Source organism: Haliotis cracherodii, unplaced genomic scaffold (genome assembly GCF_022045235.1).
Source record: "Haliotis cracherodii isolate W230 unplaced genomic scaffold, xgHalCrac1.p SCAF_13, whole genome shotgun sequence".
Lineage (NCBI taxonomy): Eukaryota > Metazoa > Mollusca > Gastropoda > Lepetellida > Haliotidae > Haliotis > Haliotis cracherodii.
In genome coordinates, this window is record NW_027266268.1 from 14,375,227 (window position 1) to 14,397,308 (window position 22,082).

General features: G+C 39.4%; 2 long non-coding RNA genes across 2 annotated transcripts; one reads left to right on the top strand and one right to left on the bottom strand.

Annotated features, from left to right (window-relative positions):
- Positions 1 to 5,964: 5,964 nt before the first annotated feature.
- Positions 5,965 to 17,605, bottom strand: LOC139458950 (uncharacterized). Its single transcript, XR_011652675.1, has 3 exons — positions 17,482 to 17,605; positions 17,146 to 17,227; positions 5,965 to 6,370 (listed from the first exon to the last, which is right to left on the bottom strand). It is a non-coding gene; the product is annotated as an uncharacterized lncRNA (long non-coding RNA).
- Positions 17,606 to 17,863: 258 nt separating this feature from the next.
- On the top strand, positions 17,864 to 21,169 carry LOC139458951 (uncharacterized). The gene is made up of 4 exons (XR_011652676.1): positions 17,864 to 18,074; positions 18,548 to 18,606; positions 19,757 to 19,828; positions 20,580 to 21,169. It is a non-coding gene; the product is annotated as an uncharacterized lncRNA (long non-coding RNA).
- Positions 21,170 to 22,082: the final 913 nt, after the last annotated feature.

Genomic DNA, 22,082 nt, shown 5'->3' on the forward strand with positions numbered 1-22,082 from the left:
TTACGCGTTGCTGCAGTTCCCCTACCCTATAAATAGTGAAATTCAAGTTTCAAGCACGTGGTTGCATTTTGCTCCTGTGTGAGATTCCCCTTCCAATAGAGGTTGAAAATCATCCATGGTGAGGAGAAAGTTAACGAACGCTGAAAGATGGCAAGTGATAGGCATGAAAAATGCTGGCATGTCATGCAGGGCCATTGCAAGACTAATTGGTCGTCATCACAGTGTTATCACTCGTTTGATTGTCAAACCTGGTCAAACCAATGATGTCAATGACAGGCATAGGTCTGGTAGGCCAAGAAAGACCTCTCACAGAGAGGATAGACGTCTTTTCAGGATAGTCAGACGAAATCCATTTGCCACTTCAACAGATTTAAGACTGCAGTGGATTACCCATTAGAGACTCTCGACGATGACCGTAAGGTGTCGCCTCAGCTGGGCTGGTTATAACGCCAGAAGGCCAGTAAAACGTCCTCAGCTGACTGGGAGGCACATGCGGAATCGTCTGATATGGTGTCGTGCCCGTAGTCAATGGAACTTGGCCAACTGGAGAAGGATCCATTGGTCTGACGAGTGTCGAATGCTGCTACGGGGGTGGGTGGGGTGGGGGGGGGGGGGGGGGGGGGTGGGGGTGGGGGGGGGGGGGGTGGGGGGGTGGTCTGTAAACTTGCGCTGGTGACAATTCGTGGAAACCTGAATGGCCAACAATACCAATGGTAGTCACTCATTTTGACAACCATCCTCTTCAGACAAGACCCGTTTACATGGACAACAATGCTAGACCACACAGATCTCAGGCAGTTTTGGCTTATTTGCGTCAAGAAGCTATTGCCACTCTTCCTTGGCCGGCCTGTAGTCCAGATCATAATCCGATTGAGCATCTCTGGGACATTCTTGGCCGGAAAAACAGACATCGTGATCCCCCAGTTCAAAATCTCGCTGGACTTGAAGCCGCAATGTCCGTGGATCATACACACGTTACTGACGTTTCTGTCTTGCAATAGACTCTGCACTCCCTAGGGTGTGTATGTTACACCTGATATGGTCTGCTGATATCATGACAGTTACATGACAGAAAAGGTTGTTCAATGTTTTCTAATCCTTCAATTTCTGGTCTTCGGTAAAATTACATTCTGCTCATATTCTTTTGGAACACAAGATAAACTTGCTTTGGGACAACTTTTGCATCACATGAGGTTTACATATACGGCTTATAACAATCGTACATCTCGTTATAATAGTCATCATTAAGTGCCAAAAGTAACAGCTCATCAATATGGTGGGTGGCACTTAACTTTTGTGCATGTGTATATATTGAAAGCGAACTATATTAAAGAAGGAAGATGCTTTTGTCGTGACGTCATCCGTCCCAAACATTCCATTGGGAGTTACGTCCCTTGGTTTTACAAAAGTCATACAATGGCGGCTACGGTAATGTTATTCACTTGAAATAAAAGTTGTCCCCAATACAGTTTGAACTAAAAACAACTTCAGACCCGACTTATACTGAACATAGATTAATATGAATGTTATATGAACGTTATGAGACAAACTAAGGATAGATGAGCTGCTGATGACGGAGATTTCCCGATGCAATATAGACAGTATGGGGCTTTTGTGAATTCACTTAGCGAGTTGGGCATTCTCTGTAATTTCGAATGGACGCTTTCTTTCGGTGACCCGATAATACATGATATGTCTGTATTCAAAGCCCTTTTGACTTTATTTTTAAACTTTGAGGAATTCCCCAAAAAGTAGTCCTGTATCTCTTCTCTCGACTGATAGCGTGATCACGCGACATACTGACGTTCATCGGGACAGTTGGGATGGTAGTGTTCATTGAGGCGAGGTGTACCTCCACTCTCAATATTTTAAAATTCATACCTACTTTTTGTTGTGCACGGAATATTGTGTCTTTAAACACGGTCGTCGTTATATTTTTGTCCCCGAGTCATATCACTAACCTTCTTATGAATATGGAAAGGGTTTTTTTGTCGCTTTTATTTACATGAACCAAGTCGATTTGTCTGCTGGTGGACATTTCGTCCCTGAGATACATCATTAACTTGGCAGCATTTAACAAAAAACAAATGTTGAACGAACACAATAGCAGATATTTCTTTATGAATATGGAAAGGTTGTGCCGCTTTTATTTCCTATACTCTGTGGGAGTTGGCGTTTGAAGGTTCTGGTATTCATGCAATGTTACGTACCCATTGCTGCCCGATGTAATATACTGTTATGGGAATAACACGAGCTGGGTACAGAGGCAAAGTAAACTGCCTTTCGGCCCACTCGGCTTCCATTAGCCACACAATACCTCGGACTGCAATGTAGTCGTCATGCAGTGTGCATGAATCCATTGAAAACATTTTTAACTTAAAGACTTTTATGAATAAAAGAAATTAGGTATATAACGTTCGTGGGCCTCGGGTGGCTCAATTGTCTCAGGTGCCGCAATTCGCTTGTCAGAGTTACGTCCCTGGAGCACATCAGAAACAAATGATCGTGGGTTCGAATCCCTGTTCGCCATTATTATGTTTCTAGGTTTGACAGCACCAAACCCGTGCTCAGGGGTTTCACCAAAATGGTAAACATTTCCGAACCTGCATCCTGCGTTCTTCCCATATTAAGATGACAAGACCTGATATAATTGAATAATATTATCAGCGTCGTTAAACCCAACTCAATCACTCATTTAACGTTCAAGACTGCTGTCAGATCGTGTTGTGTAATGTGATTGTCACGGGAACCAGTGAAACTAGTGGATCAAATATCAATGTGGATTCTGTCAATGCTGGCCGTGTTTTTTGTCGCATTTTTTCTCAAATAAACCGTCCGACCCAACATCACTCCAAATACAGAAGCATATTTAGATACACATATCTATTTTATATTTATTTCAACCTACCACAAAAGAAAAAAAAATTAAGTCCAAACAATGTGTATTGAGTAATGTTTGTATTTGTAAAAACCCAGACTGACAAACGCCAATGTTGTTGCAGTGTGTGTATTAATAAATAATCCAGAGTCAAAGGGTTTGGTGATTCATTTGCCCTGTCGGATATACCGTGTATATCTAACCGGATATACCGTGTATATCAACTGGATATACCATGTATATCAAACTGGATATACCGTGTCAGGGTACTCGCACATTTTATCAACTTCGTATCCCGATCCCAGACTGGATTGAATCAAGTCGAGTTAGTGTAAAACCAGATTGTGATTGGAAATCCATTCATACCGCCGATACCATAGGGGACGCAAGCGTGAAAACGTAAACATGGGATGACTGAGAGCTGACGTGGAACTAGACATCAAAGGTTTCGAAACTAAAAGTCTTCCTCACATTTAAAACTCTACCATACTACATAAACTCGTAAAGTGACCTTATTACCCCTGACCCTTTAAATTGTGGTTCATCTGTATGAGGCTAGCCTAGTGGTTAAAGCGTTCGCTCGTCACGCCGAAGACCTTGGTTCGATTCCCGACATGGGTACAATGTGTGAAGCCCATTTGTGTTGTACCCGCCGTGATATTGCTGGAATATTGCTAAAAGCGGCGTAAAACCATACTCACACACTCATCTGTATGATCTCTATTCGAACTATGACAGACGCATTCTACCACGTCCGATAATGTCCGAAAGTATAAAAGCTATCTATCAATATTGGTGGGACATATTTTTCATTATTTCACAATCTTTGTTGCCACGTCAAAAATGAAATTTATACCTTAGTTTTCAAAGAAGTAAAAGTTTATAACGATTGGGGATGATAAATCACACATGTTTGATAAACAAAATCGCCATAAGAACGTTATGTTTGAAGAATTGCGTTTACAATACTAAACCGATCTTGATATTTTCCGTTTTTGTCACATAAGGGTTTCCTGTTTCATACATCGATCCCAATTGCGTGGATCGATGTTCATGATATCAATCACTGGATTGTCTAGACTCGATAATTTACAGACCACCATCATATAGCTGGAATATTGCTGAGTGTGGCGTCAAACAACAAAACAATCCTGTTTCTTTTTTCACCACCTCACCTCGGTCTATCTTTTCTACCCATCTTCCCTCGGTCTATCTTTTGAACCCACCTCCCCTCGGTCTATCTTTTGTACCCACCTACCATGGTTCTATCATTTCTACCCATCTTCCCTCGGTCTATCTTTTCTACCCACCACAACTTGGTCTATCCTTTCTACCCACCTAACCTGGGTCTATCTTTTCTCCCCACCTCACCTTGGTCTATCGTTTCTCCCCACCCCCCTCGGTCTATATTTTCTCCCCACCTCACCTCGGTCTATCTTTTCTCACCATCCTCACCTTGGTCCATCTCTTCTCCCCACCTCCCCTCGGTCTTTCCTTTCTACCCATCTTCCCTCTGTCTATCTTTTGTACCCATCTACCTTGGTTCTATCATTTCCACCCATCTTCCCTCGGTCTATCCTTTCTACCCACACCTTGGTCTATCCTTTCTACCCACCTCACCTCGGTCTATCCTTTCTCCCCACCTCACCTTGGTCTATCCTTTCTACCCACCTCACCTTGGTCTTTTTTTCTCCCCACCTCACCTTGGTCTATCTTTTCTCCCACCTCACCTTGGTCCATCTCTTCTCCCCACCTCACCTTGGTCTATCCTTCCTACCCACATCACCTTGGTCTATCCTTTCTCCCCACCTCACCTTGGTCTATCTTTTCTCCCCACCCCCCTCGGTCTATATTTTCTCCCCACCCCCCTCGGTCTATATTTTCTCCCCACCTCACCTCGGTCTATCTTTTCTCACCACCTCACCTTGGCACAGCAAAAAAAGTGTAGGTTTCCGTCTTCCGGAAACCTTCCGGAAACCTTCCGGATACCTTCCCATTTTGGATCCGGCCCGGATACCTTCCGGAAACCTTCCAAAAAAAATGTCAAAATTTGGGGGGTGCATTTTGTTCACTTAAGTGTGAAACACATAAAAAAATTAACTTGAAAATACCAAGCAATTTGAAGGTTGTTGAAGGCATCTGGAAGGTTTCCGGAAGGTTTCCGGAAGGTATCCGGATGCAAATTTTCTTCATGACTTGCTTCTGGTAAATAATGTTAGCCTGTGCATTACAGATACCTGTTGTAATATTCTGTGTTATTTTAATGGTAAATATCCTCCTAAAACATTTTTGGAGAAGAAAATTGTTCAATTTCATATTTTGTCCTTTTCGGATGTTAATGGTATTTAATGAACAAACATCAGTTCTTGTATAATGATATCCTTAAATTTCATGTCCAGACTTCCAGTTTGTACCGAGAAAAAGAAAAAGTTACAGGTACCTGTTGTAATATTCTGTGTTATTTTAATGGTAAATAGCCTCCTCAAACTGAGATATGTGGGCATGCATTGTTCACAAGTTGTTTTGCGACATGGGTCCAATGTGTGAAGCTTATTGCTGGTGTCCGCCACCATGATATTGTTGCAATATTGCTAAAAGTGGCAAAACAGCATTCTCACTCAGAAAAAAATGGAAAGTCATTGGCTATGTGCTTTGGCATTTGGCCCTGGTGAGATTAACAGATTAGTTTGGAACGGTATCAGTACTTGTTATATCGGGACAGTGTAGTTTCATGGGAATATAAAACAGAATACAATTGTCCCAAATTGGTGCATAAGACTAATGGCATCCATAGAAAACACCTAAATAAAGTACAGAAAAAATATCAATGTCATTTGTCTACTATGGTGGAACTACAACTTTTGTTAAGTATTTATAGTAGGAAAACATTCAGGGCATTAGTACATTTCATATTTGTTCAGCACCTATGTTATGGCTGATCAGTATTATATATCTTTATGCTAATGAAGCAAAACAAATCATGTTTTTGGAAAAAAATCTTATTTATTGATTATATGGCATTTCATTGGTACATATCACAAATTGAAATTTGCTCAATCAAGAAGAGGAACTAGCATAAAGTAACCAGTGGTGTTTGCAAGGCCTTACAGAACAGACGCTTCAATGCCATTTTCTAAATAAACAAATTAGTCAAATCTCAGAAGAATTTTATTGAAGAAGAATATCTAAAGTCAATTATGTTTCTGCAGTAAACCACAAAAGTCATTCAGATTTGTATGGTCAGCATCGGTGTACACAACCTGGACATAGTCACAGTGCTTTGGCATAAATTCATTCAGACTTCATTAGTGTCATAATAAAACCACCTACAGTCACATTAGTGGCATTATTCATTCAGAATCATCACTTTCTGAGGTGAATCTGTTGTTTGTTATCAGGAGTACTGTTCATCTTCCGGCGAGTCCCTTGTCTGAATTGTGTGAGCAAGATCTTCTTAAATGTAGCTGGTGTCAGATTGTGAAATCCAGGTACCTGAAACATTTCATAACATCTTTAGAAACTTGTTAGTCAAAAGTTATGAAACACACACATATTTACAAATGTTTAAAGTTGTTTTCTCAAACAGTGAGGTATTGACAATTTATCTTGCAACTGATATTTAACCAATCTTTGAACATGTAAATAAGCCATTGCAAACAGAAAAGTGTTCAGAAAATACAAAAATGTATGCGGTCTTCGAAAACAGTACCACAAGGTTCACCTGAATTTTGCTTGAGTGTTTGCATTACATCAAAATGTAAGGAAGGGTAAACAAGACTATGCAAAACTAAGTTACATAGGTTCTTATACATAAATACATAAATGCAACTATTCATCATTATCAAAACACATGTCATGTAAGTGATCTCAAAATACAACATAATGAGCGAGTGAGTTGGTATAGTTTCATGCAGCTTGTTAGCAATATTCCAGCTATGGGCTTCACACATTGTACCCATGTGGTGAATTGAACCTGAGTTTCAGAGACTGTTTCACTCACTAGGCTACCCTTGCACACCAAATACAAAAGAAAGTATATTAGGAATTCAGACAATAGATATTCTCACCAAATTCATTAATTCATTAATGGAAGCTATATTGAAATTCAAATTTTGACAAATTAGGATGAGACTGTAGAAGCATTTATCTAAGTTATTATGGATATTAAATATCTACCGTTAATTGGTAGTCCATCATAGACAGTGATAAGAAATTCAACTGAAAAGTACAACCGGAACCATCAACTAAAAACTATGTATATTACATTAAAGGGGCCGGTCATGTATTACCGGTATGTTCTCATTCATTTTTGACACAACCCTCACTGCAAGAAAATGCAAAGCACTTTATATTTTATTGTCCATTTTGTCAAAAGTCTCCCCTAGAGACTCTCACATTTTGGGGTGACCCTCCCTGTTTGTTCTGATCTGAATTCAAATATTCATGACTCATTATCATATTTTATCATCATTCATCCTATCTTTTTTGAAAATTAACTATATGAAGATTAACAATAACATGCAAATCTGCCAAAATATTGGCCTGGCAAAGTTTAAATTAATCATAATTACTGTTATAAAGTTTTGGATCCATCGTCTGTTTCTAAATACAGTGAAACCCAACTTTGACTTGTGTGGCATTGTTGAATCATCTACCCAATGTTCTTTATGCATTGATATGCATCTGCACAGAGTGGTCAAAGTCTGTGTCTGACACATAGTGTGCTACAAGGGAGACATCAGTTTGTGTCTAGCCAAACTGTCTGATAATCTCAAGGGCTGCCTTGGTAGCATCAAGGGATGTAGCTAATCCTAAATAAACATAAAACAAGTGACATCATCTCTTCTACAGAACACATGATCAAAGCCTGCCCCACCTTTGATGTTTATTACCTTGCTACTCTAAAAACAGCTAATTAGCAAAATGAACTCAATGTCAACTCATTGTGGACTAGGGATTAACAGGGCAATTAGTGTCGGGTGGGTATTAGTACTTGCAATTGTCTGTTAATTACTTAATTGAGTAGTGACGGCTTAGTCAGTTGTGCCTTTACAACTGCTATTCAACTTATCGAGTCAGTTTACTATGTAACATGCTTCTTGGGACCAAGGTTGCAGTTTGTACTCCAAGCAAGCAACACCTCTCCAAGCCTCCAGAGCCTCCTCAAGCCCACGCACAGCACCGCTGATAGCAAGCCCAGGGAGAACTTCAAAGGTAATTATATAACCACTCACCAATCCATTCACAACAACCTACACCTCCTAATCAACGCTCACACCCAAGCCCAAACCTAAAACTACACTCACAAAGCCCACCTAAACAAACTCAAACACTTCAAATTAAAACACAAGCCCTCCAATTAATCTCTTAAAGCTTTATACAACTCACAAACCCAAAACAACCAAAACACCGCAAACACTACTCACCCCTTCCAAAACACTCCATCCACAACCCCTCACCTCAAACACCAAAACTCACACACACATCCTATACACCCAATCCCAGCATGACAGACCAAAGACAAATCGAGATATGCGAAATATCTGGCATTACATCCCCTACACCTGCGGAGGCGCACAACACCTCCGACAGGGCAACACCCTCACTCATTCCCGCAGGCTACGGCGATGAAGACCCTCAAGCCTCCTACATGGAAACCCAACCCAGCACCCCACCTCCCCAAGCATGCGTATCAAAAAAACGCAAACTAGACGCATCGGCATCACCTACCTCACACACCCTCTCACCCGCAGCCCTCATCACCACATGGGCCCTCTACTTTTTTTCGGCCACCCCCTCAGTACAACTAGCTCCAACACTGACCATAAATAAAATAGGCATGTGGCTAAGGCAACAAAAAATCAATTACCTAAACATCAAACGTAGTTTCAAAGGATATCAGATAATCTTCCCAAATCAAGAATCCTACATAGCAGCAACTAAAATTAAACAGATATTCCAATTCACCGTAAATAGCTCTAAACCTAACTGGCAAATATACACTAGGGGAGTTATTCGAGTGCACCCAAGGGAAACCGACGAGGACCTCGACATATACGCCAAAGAAGCTAACACTATCCAAACCCAACCACAAATAACTAGCCTCCGCAGGATTAAATCAAACAGAAACGGGAAAACCACCCCCACACCTATTGTAATAATAAACTTCAAAAAAACAGCTAAACACCCTGAAGCCCCCAAACATATCACTTTCGGCGCTAACCATAACTTAGAGGTCAAACCATACATCAAGCAAGTAAAGCAATGTTCTAATTGCCTACAATATAATCACACCGCTAACCAATGTACTTTCAAAAAAACTAAATGCAAAAACTGTGCTCAAACGGACTGCCCAGGCATATGCACACCCTGGTGCATCCACTGCAAATCCATAAAACACTCATCACTCTCGAACCAATGCCCCCACAGACTATCACTCACCCAACAGGCCAACAGACATATAGACATAAACACGGCCAAAATCCAAACCAAAAAACCCACACCGCAAGCATACAAACCACTACTACCAACACCACCCTCAAACAACAACACTCACGCACGCAAAACAGTATACCCAGTCTCCGTATGGGACCCAAATCAGCGAGACGCATACACCGCAAATGAAACAAACACCCCACACATCCCACAAACTCACACTCTCACCCTCCCCGCCTCTCACCCTACAATTACCACATCTACACCCGCAAGCAAAACCCAACGCACAACGACCACCACACAACCAGCACCAACACAAGCCATCACAGCCACAAGGGCAACAACACTCCCAAACCTACAGGCAACCCCCGAACACCCAGTCAACAGGGAAACTACAGAAACCACTCAGACTCTCGCACCCAAACCCAGCATGCAACCCACCACCGAACAGATTGACCAAACTAAAGACAACTTAACCGAAGAGGACGAGTACACATCCTCAGAGGAAATAAACGAGCTTACCTTGTCAGCCCCAAAAACCAAAAGCTATAGAAAAAAACTCACCCAAAACATAGCAAGCAAAAATCTAAACAACTTGGTCCTCCTACTAGCTTACGTGTTAAAGCAGTCTAATCCAGAAGCCAGCTCCAAAGCCTTCTTTGGTGTAGCACATAAACTAAAACTCGTCACCACCTCTTTCGAACGTTTCAGCAGCAACCTTAATAACCTACTAAAGTAAATACCTAAACCAAGCCTAAACCAAACATAAATCCACCCAGTTTCCCAATGGAAGGCCTAAACATTTTTCAATGGAATGCCAATGGCCTCGCCGGCCATGGTTCTGAACTCAAAGCTAAATTCAAAATAGATAAAGGTCCCCATGTAGCTTGTATTCAAGAAACCAAATTCTCACATAAAACTAAATTCAACCTACCAAATTATAACGCAGTGAGAACCGACAGGTCCAAAACCATGCCAGGCAGAACAGGAGGAGGTCTAATCATCTACGTTAGAGAGGATATTAACTACGAGGAAGTTAAAGTAAACACTCCTAATCTAGAAGCTAATGGAATCCAAGTCACCATCAATAACCAAAAAATAAAAATCATAAACATCTATCACTCAACACTAAAACAAATTAAAGATACAGACCTAGATGTCCTTTACCAATTAGGAAATAAATCAACCATCTTCCTAGGAGACTTCAATGCCCATCATCCTACCTGGGGCATTGCAGATAAACTAGACAACCATGGACAACTAATATCAGAGTGGATCGAAAAAAATGACCTAATACTATTAAACAATAACCAACCAACTAGGTACGACAAAACCCACCACACCATGTCGGCTATCGACTTAACAATATGTACGCCAGACTTAGCACAAAGTCTGATGTGGGACGTCCACCCAGTACCTCTAGGCAGCGACCACTTTCCCATAAATATAACCCTAGGAAATATAAAAATACCAAATCAAATCCCTAAACAGGAACCTAAATTTCAGTACAAAAACGCCAACTGGGACCAATTCCAAGAATTATGCAACGAAGCTAATCTAAACGATTTAGAAACAACAGACCCCGAAACATTCTGTCAAAACCTAACTAACTTCATAATCAACGCAGCCAAATCCGCAATCCCCTTCAAATCATCCAACCCAGGAAAACCCACTGTCCCTTGGTGGAATGAGGAAATAGAGCTAACTAGACTAAAACGCAAATCAGCTTTCAACAGAGCTAAACGAGACCCCTCTCATCTCAAAACAGCTCATGAACTTAACCACCAAGTGCAAAACCTAGTTAAAACTGCTAAAACCAAAAACTGGAAAAAATTCTGTGAGGAGCTAAATCACCACACCGATGCTAGGAAGGTGTGGCGCAAAATTCACGCCATACGAGGCATCAAACGGCACAAAAAAAGCCCCAATATAAACAACTCAACTAACCCCACCCAAAAGGCCAACAACCTAGCCAAACACTTCTCTAAAGTTAGCAGCAACAGTAACTTCAGTAAGAAATTCCAAGATAAACTAAATAAAGAAACCAAATTCTCCAAAGAAAACAGACAAGACAACCTAGAAATAAATCAACCTTACACCATAGAAGAACTAAATCACGTACTAAACAATAGAAAAAAAGGAACAGCCCCTGGCCTAGACCTCACCTCTTACCAAATAATCAAACACTTACCTACCAAACTACTCCAAACTTTACTTAAACTATACAACCTAGTCTACCTAAACGGACAGGTCCCATCCTCATGGAAGGAAGCTCTAGTAATCCCAATACCTAAACCAAATAAACCAGCAGATCAGGCAAACTCCTATAGGCCCATCTCCTTAACCTCAAATCTCTGCAAAATAATGGAACTTATGACTAAAAATAGGCTACAGCACTACCTAGACCAAAACAACATCATAAACCCTGACCAAAGCGGCTTCACTCCTGGCCGATCAACTCTCGATAACCTTGCCCGACTAGAACAGGATATAAAAACAGGACAGCTAAACAAGCAATACACCATAGGCATATTCCTCGACTTCTCTAAAGCTTTCGATATGGTATGGCACCACGGGCTAATACAAAAACTAAAAAAAATAGGACTAAAAGGTCAAATAATAAACTTCATCCAAGATTTCCTAAACAATCGCAAAATTACCGTGGGTATAGACCATACACTATCGGACCAGTGTCCCCTAGAAAATGGCACTCCCCAGGGCAGCATCCTCAGCCCAACCCTCTTCAATATAATGATAAATGATCTATTCGAGGGCTTATCCCCTAAACTAAACACTTCAAAATTCGCGGATGACGGAGCCCTATGGATCCGCACTAAAAGCATTAAAATGGCAGAAAACTTAATCCAAAAATCTCTAAATAAAATACAACAATGGGCAGACAAATGGGGCTTCTCCCTTAACTCAGATAAAACAACAGGAATAGTATTCAAACATAAAAACATGAAACCTGCCTACCCAATCCTCCAGCTAAACAACCAAACAATCAAATTCCAAAAACAAACAAAATTCTTAGGACTTATTTTCGATCAACACCTCACCTGGGAGGCTCACGTCCAAAACCTAAAAACTAGATGCAGCAAAGACCTTAACACATTAAGATGTCTCACCGGCTCTAACTGGGGAGCCTCCAAAGATACCCTCCTCTCACTATATACAACACTAATTAGATCAAAACTAGACTACGGCTGTGCCATATACAATACCCTAAACAACTCTCTTTCTAAAAAACTTGACTCAATACAATATCAGGCTCTCAAACTAATTACACGCACCCAACATGGCACCTCCTACACCTCACTTCAGGCCCTTACAGGAGAAATGCCACTAAATCTACGCAGGGAACATCTAAGCCTTAATTTCTGGGCCGCGTCCCAAACAAACCCTCTCATCCAAAACCTAATTAACCAAAACATTAGCCCAAGAAACCAAGCTCTAGCTCGCAAAAACCCCTTACTCACACCAATATCCCAAAGAATAACTAACTACCTCAATGAACACCAAACTCAAAATCTTAAACAAAACTGCAAAAAATCAAATATCTTCACCCCTAAACTCAAAATACCCCAAATAGACACAACGCTAGCTAACCAAATAAATAAACAAACCGACCCAAACATAGCTAAAACCACCACACTTGCATACATACACGAAAATTGGCCAAATTGGTGTCACATATACACTGACGGATCTTCAGACCCGATCTCCAACCACACAGGCTTCGGAGTCCATACCACACAACCAGTTATATCCACACAATCTTACCGACTCCCTAACAACCAATCTATATTCACGGCCGAACTTATGGGCATGGCCTCAGCCCTGCATAACCAACAATCTAAAAACAACAAAAAAATCCTAATTCTCACTGACTCCCTTAGTGGACTACAAGCCCTCCAAAACAAAAATACCAAAAAACGACCTAAATTAATAAACCAAATACTTAAAAGCTCCAACGACCTAACAAAAGCAGGCAAACAAATAACCTTCTTGTGGATCCCCGCCCACGTAGGAATTTACGGCAATGAAAGCGCCGATAAAGCAGCTAAATTATCTCTCAAAATACCAGAAATAAGCCTAAACCTACCCATCTCAAAATCAGAAATTAAAAGTGTAAACAAACAAAAAATAACCAAAAAATGGCATAATCAATATCAAAACTCAAATAGCCAAATAAAAAAAGTGCTCAGAAAACCACTAACCAAACCTAAAATCCTACACCCCTCTAAACAAATTGACAGATTAATTACAAAACTCCAAACAGGACACACCAACCTAAATAACCACCTAAAACAACTTAAAAGACACACCACAGGCAACTGCCCCCACTGCAAACAACCCGAAACCACAGAACACGTACTCATTCACTGCACCCACTATCAAACACACAGAACCACACTACAAACCGCCCTCAATCTAAATAAGGTTCCTACTCTAGATGAAATACTAAACCCTCAAAATAAACTAGAAAATTTCAAGGCCCTAGGCGTATTCCTAATCAAAACAGACCTAATTAAGCGCATCTAAAAATTAATTAATCTACCAATCCAAAATCCAATAAACATACAAACACCCACCTCACCCGGCTCCCTTAGTTCCCTCCTCCACCCACCTCGGCATTTATTCCAAATTTCAAAATTTCAAAAAATCAATATAAGCAACCCCTAAAAGCCCCCTCTTGGGTTGCACACACCACTTTCACCCTTCTCGGAATACACTAAATGGTCCGGCCAGGCCCGTGTGCGAAATACGCTGTAGTCGGAAAGCGCACGTTAAATCTTTTATATCAGTCAGTCAGACCAAGGAAATGTATCTTGCTGGATAACAGTTTTTTTCTAATTTATCAAAAATCAGAAATAATAATAATGACGTTTTTGATGTGCATTTCTTTGTTGTGTTCACTAGGATGATGGTGATGGTGTTTGAATTATTAGACACTATTTATTCCAAAAGAGGAATAGGGTTGGTGAAGAGGCAAAGCTTATTTGAACCAAATATATATTGAATAAACAGAAACTGTACAAAAAACAGATTAACTGTATCTACAGTTGAAACTATCATGATGCAAATTTTCACTGAATCAAAGTCATATCTTTTCAAGACTCAGATCAGGTTGTAGTGATTGAAGGTCACATTAAACTTGCTAATTTCAAATCATTCATCCCACACTTATGATTTGGTTTGCTGTTTTATGCCGCACTCAAGCAATATTCCGGCTATATGTAAATAATCGAGTCTGGACCAGACAGTCCAGTGATTGACATCATGAGCATCGACCCACACAATTGGGATCAATGACATGCATCAACCAAGTCACCGAGCCTGATCGCCACCTGATGGCGTTAGTCAACTCTTTAGACGAGCATTGTCGCCCGTTACGGAAAGTATTGGGTTACAAATATCCCTTGTAAAACCTTTCAACATGTTCAAATGACACATCGAAAGGCCATTGTGAAAAATTGCACCATGTTAGGATTCTTAAATACAGTTTCAGCTTGACATTGAGTACTTTAAACTTTAAAGTGAAAAATACATTCACAACAAGTGACTGTATCTGCCAATCAGAGTCGGTGAGTAAATTGGAGTAAGGGACTAATTTCGAAGGTAAACTTGTTTCAACGTTTAACAACTACATGCATTTGTGTTTGTATGAGACGATGTGTGTTTAATTCCATATATTTTACTTCAAAGCATGTTATCACAATAAATTGAGTCGGGTATAGGATAAGTTGGAGTAGAGGCTAATTTCTATTGTAAACTTGTTTTAACATTTCACAATTATTGGTCTTTGCAAGTTATCAATCCTAGTTTAATTTCATTTATTTTACCAAGGTAAAAAAAAAAATAAGGTGTCATTTTCGTCAAGTAATAATCGCCGTTTTCGCTTTCGGCGAGTATTTCGCCAGTCAGTGCTGTTTTGCTAAGGTGTCGTTTCAGATATAACCCGCTTATTGCACATTATTAGTTTCAATTTATATTTATAATCATTTTAACCACTGTAATAAGTAAAAAATGAAATAAAAGTATATAGAAAATAAACAAGCACTTGTTATAAAATGTGCATCCGCAGGCAATATTTATAAGATAATCCTGCATGTAGCTGTGGCCATCACACTGAAGATGCACTTCACTTCTTTCTCATGTGTCCAAATTACAATGATTTAAGACAGAATATGTACTATTATGTTAAGGGATATGATCTAAATTCAATTCTATTAGGTAATCCTGAAAGGTCGTCAAAAATAAACTTACAAATTCTTAAATCAGTAGAAGACTACATTCAGCTATCCAATAGGTTTTGTGATTGTACATAGCATCTTGCCGTATATTGCAGTACACTAATACTACTAAAAATGCGACCTGACAGCGCCGACAACGTAGTTTCTATAATAAGAACATGTATATAATTGTATTCCGTGACTGTACTTTTGTCATATCATATTGTATTCTAATTCTGGAGCGGTATTCAAATAAGTTTTTGCTTGTTTACCCATCCAGTTCACATATAAATGTTTAAAACAATATTTAGTAAACAAATAATTTAAACTCATGCAACAACATAGTGTGTGGAGACGATAGACCACTGAAAAGAGCATATATATGCACATTCAATGACCCCTGACATCACAATGCATTGTTTTGCCAGTGTGCCAGGCAACAGAATACTACGAATTACATCACAGGATACTGTGACCTGTTTGAAAAGTTAGGTACTGTATTCTAAAGGTAGGCCCAAAATTCTAGACAATCCAGTGATTGATATTGTGAACATCAATCCACACTGTTAGATGGTCACAGTCAGATGCCATGAACCAGGTCACTGAGCCTGATCACCTGATCTATTAGGTTATCTCTTATGGGTGAGGCTAAAACGGCACCTCAGCAAAATGTCACTGATTTCTCCAACGAAAACAGCACCTTGTTTTGGCAAAAAAGGCTACTAATTGTTGTCTGTTATCTGGAGAGACATGTTGAATCCTGGCCGAAATATATATAAATGACATTTCTATAAAATTACTATTTATTTCCTACTTACTAAAATAAATATGACATATATAGTATACCTGTTGTCCAGTTTCTTGACATTTTCGCCAGACTCAGGTTCAGCTTGACATTGAGCTAATCTGAGTAAAGCTACTTAAAACTTCAAAGCATGTGATCTTTCAATGATAAGTTTAGTTGCACCTCCCAATCAGAATCATGAGTAAATTTGAGCAGAGGCTAATTTCTAATGTAAACTATTTTTAGGTGACTAACATTTAACAATTATTTGTGTTTGCAAGTTTAATTGCATTTATTTTACTTCAAAGAAATCAAAGCATATTATATTTTCACAATAAGTTTAGTTGCATCTCCAAATCAGAGTCGGCAAGTAGATGCTAGTTTTTAATGTAAACCTTTTTGAACATTTCTCAGTTATTTGTGTTTACAAGTGACCATGCAAGTTTAATTTCATGTATTCGGGCATATTCAGACCCAAGGTAAAAAAAATAACAAGGTGCTGTTTTCACCAGGCAATAGTAGGCGAGGTACTATTTCCCTTTATAGTATAACCCTCTCTTACAACTAGCATAGGTTGATGGGGACCAATTCCAACCCGGAATCCCCAAATGAGTGGGTATGGTTTTACGCTGTTTTTAGCAATACCACAGCAAGGGACACCTGACATAGACTTCACACATTGTACCCATGACAAGAATCGAACCTTGGTCTTCATCACTTCAACCACTAGGCTACCCCACCGCCAAAATTCCCAACATGATAAAGTTGTCATCACAGTATTCTTCAACAAGTTCAAGTGAAAATATCCATACCTTTCAAATGTCTTATCTTCCACTTCACAATGTTCACTGTTGCAAAACTCCTGTCATTTAATTTGTTCTTGATTATTCACACCTGCAAAAGTAAGTTTAGTCGGTACGGTATGAACTAAAAAAATGAGTCACTATAGAGTATCTAGATAAAGGAATATAAATAAGCAAACATATTTCTACATCATATACATTAGCAAGGATTAACATAAGTTAGGTAGATTGCTTATCCTACAAAAATTAAATCACACATTTACTAACATATATAAAACAGAATAAGTGGCTTACAGAAGATAAATAACTTTAATACGTGATCAATATTATTAACATATTCCTTACCTGAATCAGAGACCATATAACAGTCTATGTATTATGGTCTCTGTCTGAATATGTCACATCTTCAGCTCCCTGCAATCGAGGTTGTGAAACATTTCTGCTGTAGGAATATTACATCCGCTGGGATATCCCTTGTCACACTGCCTGGCATGGTAGGCAAACGCATATTCCATACACCACATAGGTATACTTCCTAATACACACTGTCGAAATCCCCGCGGCTCCCAATTTGGCCTGTGTGAACTGTAATCGGCCAACCTCGTCTCTTTCCGTAACTGCTGCAGAAATGACCGCTCGTCATTCGTGACCAACTCGTGTTATTCCGGGACAAGCAAGTCTACCCATAATTCCCTGTATGGCCGAGGGCGCCATTTTGGAACACAAATGTAAACAAACACTCAAACCTCGTGTAATCGATGTACACCGTGATGCTTGATTGCGATATGCTTACCTCGTGTATCGATACATTGTTCTCAATCACCTCTAACTCGGAAATCCCGGTCGAAATACACCTGAGCCATCCACAACGAGGACCTCAAGTATTTCGAAAACTCGATTGACAGCCGAAGGAAGGAAGAGCAGCTTGCAGATGCCAGGTACGTAGCAGGGCTTCGAGACATAATGTTCCATGATTTCTATACAGAGATCTTATGGAATGGATTGATTTAGATATTTTCCTGATCTCCATGTTACTACTGTAAACGTCAAGGGCCCTTTTAGTTTTGTTGTTTTCGGAAACCCTTTGTTATTATTATGATCAAGTGTTTGTTGTGACATGGTATTTCTATTTGGGATTGCATAAGAGCTACAGGTGCAGGACTTTTAAGGGTCGTGTCCTTATTCTCAACATAACGCTGGGATTTGATGATGAGGGTTAGTTACCAAGGGTATAAATCTGGCAAAGTGCATGTCAAACAAAACGTTGCATTCAATTCCAATCATGTGTTGCCACCTGAACCACCTGAAAGTGAGATATGGATTACAATGAATAATGACAGCTTATCAATCTTTAACAAATTCACACTGAAACATTGAAAGGATAAAGACAAGTTGTTGTTTTCTGTTTCAGCATGTTCAGGGTTTGTGGGCAGGTTCACAGACATCCTCAGGGAAGATACCAAGTATTGAGTGAGTATTTTTGTTTGTGATAAATACAAACTACATGTATTCATCATGGTATATTTCAATGTAATGTGAAACATCACACTCACAATAGTCCAGCTCTGTGATGGCAGCCTGTAAATAATTGAACATGGACCAGGCAATCTAGTGATTGTTATTTTCAGCAAAGATCCATGCCCTAGTCTGACCACTCAATTCATTAGTTGATTAGTGTTTGCAGCGGTAGAAACTAACACTTTCAGTCCACTAGTCCTAAAATGATAGCATATAGCAAAACCTTTAAAATGTCAAAATGACTAGTGCCAATTTCTAACCCTGGTGTTTGGATGTTGTGTTTGTGTGTGTATGTATGAGTGTATTTAGGTTGGTTTGTTGTTTAACGCCGCACTCAGCTATATGACGGCGGTCTGTAAATAATCAAGTCTGGACCAGACAACCCAGTGATTCATATCATGAGCATCGAGCCACAGAATTTAGATCAATGACATGCATCAACCAAGTCAGAGAGTCTGACCACCCGATCGTTTTAGTCGCCTTTTACGACAAGCATAATGGCCTTTTACGGCAAGCATAATGGCCTTTTACGGCAAGCATGGGTTGCTGAAGACCTAGTCTACCCCGGAATCTTCACGGGTCGAGTGTATTTAACTTAAATCATGAATCTTATACTTGTTTCTCTGTGCTTTTACTATGTAACCCAAATTTTCTCTGGAATAATAAAGTCTTCTCTTATTTATATCATTTCTGAACAAAGTGTCATATCAAGGTTAGATCTCTGTCAAAACAGTGCCATGGAAAAGCCAAACAAATAGCCTAGAAATAAAAGTAAATACTGCATTGCATTAATCTGCATTTCAAGAAAATGTGGCAATAATTCATGGAATGATATTCACCTCGGTGAGGATCTCTCTGCATTGTCGAACAAGTTATTTCCTATGTAATGTATGTGTTGAATGACCCTGACTTTGTTGTCAAAATATTGTTTTAACATTTGTTAAATATGGGGATAAATGTCATCTCTGAATGTTTGACATGAATTATTATGATTAGGGTAGTTCTAAGTCGGAATCACAACCAGGGTCTTTTCATTTGAATCAAATGTACAACATGTACAGTTTGGACATTTCTGTGATGTGAATGCTACTTATGTTTGTAGAATGTCCGGATGAATAAAAGAGACAGTCATCCGTGCAGCATCAATGCAAAGAAAGACCATAGAAGAGCAACAGTGATTGGTAAATATTTTGAAATTATTCTGTTTGGTTCATATGGTTATTTTGCAAATATGTCTTCAGTTTGTTCCTTATCGCTGTAGGCACGGATGTCCTATTATCTAAGGCACTACAATTTTCTGTGCAGAGTTGCATCTCTTGGGCTTAGCAGAAACCTATAGTCATGGGTTCAAATCCTGGTTCTCCCCGATTATGTTGCTAGGTTTGTCAGCATTATACACATACTCGTGGGATTCATCAAAGACCTGCATCACTTAGGACTTTCTTCCCACATCAAACTAACATGCGGTGATATATCTGGAATACTGTTCAAAGCAGTGTTAAAGCCAAATCATTTATTTAACACTGCATCCAGCAATAGTTTGGCTATATGACAAGGATTGTGAATATATATTTTTCCATGTTGATGAGTTGAAACAATCACTAAATGACATCTCTTAAAAAGATTCCCAGCATTCCAAGCCTAATTAATAGATAAGGTTGTGATTGAGTAGGCTCATTGATCACATGTAATCATACCACAGTGATGTGGGATATTGTCCATAATAGTTATCATCGGTTTGTCTGGACCGAGTTCATAACATTAGTCACTGGTTTGTCTGGTTGAGATTTGAGATGTGATTATCTTAAATGTTTAGCATATAGACTCACATATGACAACTTAAGTGATTTTGCTGCCTTCTATCTGTAAGTACATGTGGCAACAATTCTTTTTGATTGCTAAAATCTTTTTACATAATGCTGCAGAAACTGAAGTCCTGCGTGAGATCCCTGGATGAGTACTCCAGGTTGACAGTCTGGAAGGACCAGACAAGGGAGTCCTAAACAGAGGCTGCACCCCTTCAGATATCAGAGGTGATTTGCAGACAGCGACGATGAGGGTCCTGTTATTTCAATGGAGGCCGACCGAGAAATAGTATGCCAAATGGTACTGGGACACACAAAGGCTGGTCTGGCTAATGTGAGAAGACCAACCAATGCCAAGCTGGAGTGGAATTCTTCCAGGACATTCAGGAAATTCTTGTAAACACTTGAAAGGAATGATAAATGGGACTTATTGTCTTTAAATGTGGACCCAAACACCAAATGGAAAGTTCACAATTCTACTAACACAATGCAGCAGAGATAGAGTCTAACTGGTATCCCCTCATCCTGGTTCCTGTTCATCCATGGCAATATAGAAAGAAAAGGAGGATTGAGGGAAAGTAAGTCATCTGAACTGGTGAACATAATCCGTAGGTACTGTCAAGCGAACAGTTATCACACTCTGTTATGAGTATTGAAGAATAGGATGAAATTGCATACTGCATCAGGAACCATCATGTGAACACTGTTCAATGTGCGATAAACTATAGGCATATGAATAAAAGAAATTGATAATTTGATTGTTGCTTATGTTTCATTTGCCAGCTGTGTAAATGGGGATGTTTCATGATTTTGCCTCAGTTTAATAGCCACACTTATCTTATGAAACCATGCATTGCTTGGGCATCTCAAGATAAATAACACATGTTTCCTTTGCTCTGAAAATGTCTGATGACACATTGATCTGTTATGTCAAAGGTTAAAGTCACAACCAGACAAAAAGTTTGTTTGTGGTCTAACTCTTCCTTTGGGCAGGGGTCGAAGTTGGAAAAAGGTCGTGTGTGATCTATATATACTACATTTTCCCTTAAATTGCCTTTTCTACAGAAGTCTTAGTAACTCTTATACATATACTGGTTACATTACTTCCATATTTTGGTCAATGATATGTTGAATTCTACCAAAGGACTGCATATTTGGTTTATGTGCTGGATAGCTCTTTGAAATGTTTTTGAAATATTTATCACTGATATTGAAGGTCAAATTCACACTCAGAAGTGATAACTCATGAGGGGTTGAAGTGTAAGATCAAGGAAACAGTGAAGGGGTCATTCATAAAGTATTTCTGCAATTATAACTAAAATGCCTATTTCTGGAGATATTTGTGAAGTATTAAGCACATCGTTGTTATATTATTTGAATACACATATATGTGCAGTGGTTACAACTCCAGTGTCAAATTAACTGTCAATCCCTTTTAATAAAATAATTCACAGTAACTGAGGAAGAGCTTACTGTAGTACCATAAAACTAGGGTGAGGCAAATGTCAATGAAGTTAGTATTTTGGATATAACAAGTACATGTACCGTTACAAATAGTCTTATTATCATCTCACTAGGACCAAAGGCCCAAGTGAGCACATTGTCAATGACTTTTTCTTTTTC